Source organism: Peromyscus californicus, unplaced genomic scaffold (assembly GCF_007827085.1).
Source record: "Peromyscus californicus insignis strain IS unplaced genomic scaffold, ASM782708v3 Scaffold_10__1_contigs__length_136768540, whole genome shotgun sequence".
In the NCBI taxonomy this organism is placed as follows: domain Eukaryota; kingdom Metazoa; phylum Chordata; class Mammalia; order Rodentia; family Cricetidae; genus Peromyscus; species Peromyscus californicus.
In genome coordinates this window covers 8,464,847-8,468,881 of record NW_026294391.1, presented here as the reverse complement: position 1 = coordinate 8,468,881, position 4,035 = coordinate 8,464,847, and positions in this window count along the sequence as shown.

Here is a 4,035-nt window from a genome sequence, read left to right as displayed (position 1 = left end):
ATATCAGTAACTTTTGCATAACAGTGACCCAATACTTAACAACCAACCATTGTAAGGGAGTCCAAGTTGATTTGGGCTCCTGGTTTTGAGAGCTCCCAGTCCACTGTGGCAGAGAAGGCATGGGAGCAGGAGCAGCTCCATCCAAGGCAGAGGTCTGAACCAGGCATGGATTATCACTTCTAAAGGCCCGCCTTTATGTGTGTGGTATTCATGTGTGCTCGAGTATTCACATGCGTGTGAGAGGTGACTCTTGAGGCTAAAATAGGGCATGAGAAACCACAGAGCATGGTGTGGGCATTAGGAACCAATCCTATCTCTGATCCTCTGCAAGTTCTCTTAACTACTAAGCCATCTCCCCAGCCCCAGCCCCCGAGAGTGTTGAAAGGCATCTTTGTTTCCTGCCTCCCCTCAGGGCAGAGGGTGGCTGGAGTCTAGGCTCGCTGGCCTTGGCTGAGCATAGTGTTGCTATTGATAAGGTGGAAGGTTTCTTGTAAGACACTACTTTGCTCAACACTGCACATATTGTCCTGCCACATTTCCACCTCTGCATATTTCCATGCACATCGACGGTTCTTTACTAAAGATTACTAAAGAGCACTAAAGATTGAAGCAGTGTTGTGTTCATAAATGCTGGTAAGCCATTATGTGACCTAGAGGACATGTACTCTGCCCTAGGTTGCAGCATCTCCGTCTATGCCACAAAGGGAAGGCTTGCTAGTACAGTGTTTACTTTGCTGAATTCTAACATCTCTTTGATACCTCGGCTGCAAAGGGGCCTTCAATGTAAAAGACTTACAAGTTAGAAAAAAAAAGCTATCTCTCAAGACAGAGAATGAAAGAGTGAAGTTGACATGTGCACATGTAGATGAACTGCTAAACGATCTTATTAATAAAAAAACACGGAGCCAGAAATTGAGGTTAAAGCTGAGAGATCAGAGGAATAGGACAAGCCACAGCCAACCTCACCTCCCCAACCCTCTGCTTCCAAAGAGAGCTACTTCCTGTACACCCACGCCTATATTCCTTTCTGTTCTGCTCATTTCCCCTCTCTGCCCAGCTACATCACTTCCTCTTCCTGCCCAGCTCTGTCACTTCCTGTCTGTCTGTACAGACCTCCAGATCTTTATGGTTAACAAGTGTTGGAATGTAAGGTGTGTGCCACCAAGGCTGGCTCTGTTCCCAGTGTGGCCTTGAACTCACAGAGATCCAGACAGATCCCTGCCTCCTAAGTGATAGGATTAAAGGCATGTGCTACCATTGCCTGACTTCTATGTCTAATATAGTAGCTGGCTTTTTCCTCTGATCCTCAGACAAACTTTATTGGGGAACACAGATAAAATATCACCATATGCATGCTATTTTATATTCTAATCTGCTTATAGAATTTTTTGCTGTTTCTCCAATTAAAATAAATCAGAATGTCCTAGAATTCTTTTAAGAGTAGAAAAGGCTGTATGTTTCTTTAGGTTGAAATTGTGGAAGCTCTGTTCCATTTTACCTGATTATATCCCTAAATAAGATTCATTTAAAGCCAGGCAGTGGTGGCGCACAGCTTTAATCCCAGCACTCGAGAGGCAGAGGCCGGATCTCTGTGAGTTCATGGCCTGGTCAGCCTGGTCTACAGAGTTAGTTCCAGGACGGTCAGGACTGTTACACAGAGAAACATTGTCTCAAAAAACAAAACAAAACAAAAAAGACACATTTAGATACATTCCTTCAGGGCCACCTGCTCAAACCTTTTCTCCGAGATGGAAAAAGAATGGAATTTTAGTTGGCGTGCCCAGAAGTGACTTTATGTTAAATTGTCTTTTATTTATCTATTTATTTTGTGGTGTGTGTGTGGGGGGGGGGGGGGTAGAAGAGGACCTTCAGGTGTTGGTTGTAGCCTCCCACCTAGTTGGGGCAGGGTCTCTCTTGTTCCTGATGCTATGCTGTGTACTGCAGTCTAGCTGGCCCTGGAACGTGCAGATAATTCTCCTATTCATGCCTCCCGATTTTGCAAGAGCACTGGTGTGGTGGAGCATGCACACCACCACATCCAGATTGGTTCGGGGGGGGGGGGGGGGGAGGTTTGCAGGCTTGCACAGCTAGTGCCTTCACCAGCCATCTCCCTGGCCCTTATTTTTTTCAAGACAAGGTTTGTCCGTGTAGTCCTAGCTGTCCTGGAACTCACTCTGTAGACCACGCTGGCCTTGAACTCATGGAGATCTGCCTGCCTCCAGAGTGCTGGGATCAAAGGTGTGCGCCACCACTGCCTGGCTGAAAAATGATTTTTAAATGATTAAAAAATATTCAGGGTAGTCATGACACAGTTTATGTTTTCAAAATTAGCTGCTTTAGACATTTTGGTTCCAATATAATAATTTTACATTCCTAATAGAAAAACAACCCCCCCCCTTTAGATTTCTTTAAAGTCACATTCGTGCACGTTCTCTATTGGACAAAAACACAAAATTGAAAATTAAGAGTTTCCTGAAGTGGAGTGGGAAATCCAGACTGCATTATAAATTGAGAGTGGCTTTGGTAAATATGGTGCTTTCTAGAAATGGCATTCTGAGAATTTGGGGAGTGTACTTTTGATTCCAGTTCTCAGGTTGGCTAAGTTGTACCTGGAAAACTCCCAGAAGTGTTGCAGCTCTCTCTCTGTTCTCCTTCAGTCAGTTCCAAGAAGAAAACCGTCTGTAAACTGAAAATCAGTGAGCCTTGCCCTCTATCACACCTACCTTCCATGTGGGCATTTCAATGCCCAACTACCTTCAATGACCCCCATTTGTACTGAATGAGTTGTAGTTCTGTGTACAAGCCAAGATCCTTAAAAAAAAAATCTCACTTGCCTAGACTGTGTAAAGCTCTGGGGTTCCATCCCCAGAATTGAAAGAAAGAAAAGAAAAAAGAAACTAAAATTTTAGCTCTGTCCCTCTACCCTGTCTCTTTTGCCAAACTAAACAGTTAAAAGTTCAACCAGAGAAGGCATTCTCCCTTCCATATATGCTACACTTTTTCCTTAACTGGATCTTTTCACCTCCTCCACTTATATATTAAAAGCATACTCATCTTTCAAGGTCATCATCTGGGGCATTGTTTTCTAACCACAGATGCCGGACAATGTCACTTCTTGCCTTACATCATAGGTAAGAGCCTATGAGGTGTGGGAAGGGATGATCCTGGTCTAATTAGTATGTTAGCCCTCATACAGCTTTCTTGAGCACCTCGCTCAGATTAGAAACCAAGGGAGGAATGGATGAAGTAATTAGTATTCTGTGGGATTACTCCTTGTAGATTGCAGTGTTTGGAGGGAGGGTTGTTAGATACAGCAAGCCTAGTCTACACAGAGAGTTCCAGGACAGTCAGGACTACACAGAGAAACCCTGTCTGGGAAAAACAACAATAACAAAAAATTGAAACAGAATACCCAGTTACATTTGACTTTCAGACAATAAATACTTGAAACAAATGAAACAAATATTCCAGATACACTTAAAAAAGATAGTCCAGATACACTAAAAAATTATTCTTTGTGTACAAATCAAGCGGGAGTCCTATATTTTAAGCAGCACCTCTACTAGGTGGGCAGGGGTTCCTCCAGGCGCCAGGCTTCCTCCGCACAGGTGCTCAATGTCTGTGCATTCTGCGGAGCAAAACCTAAGCTGGCCCAGCGCTTTTCACAGCTGTCATTCGCAGCGTGGGGGGGGGGGGGGGGCACAAGATCGGGAAAGACATACACCCGGGCTGCAGATCGTCACCCGAGGCTGGGCAAAGGGTGCACACCTGGGAGGTACCTTCACAGTGGGCTCTCGAGAACCTGCAACCGGTGGGGCCACCTGCTCTTACCGCCGGCCCTACCCTTCATCTCGTGACCGGTCATTGTGGGCCGGCGGGGCAGGACCGCCCTGCTCTTAAAATCGTTGACTCCTATTGGCAGAGAATTCCACCCATCACATTAGGCCCTGCCCCAATAACTGACGTTTCCCCGGCTACGTCTATCCTGTGTAGCGGCGTAGTTGGCGATTGGTCGAGACCTAGTCCTGGAGTGGC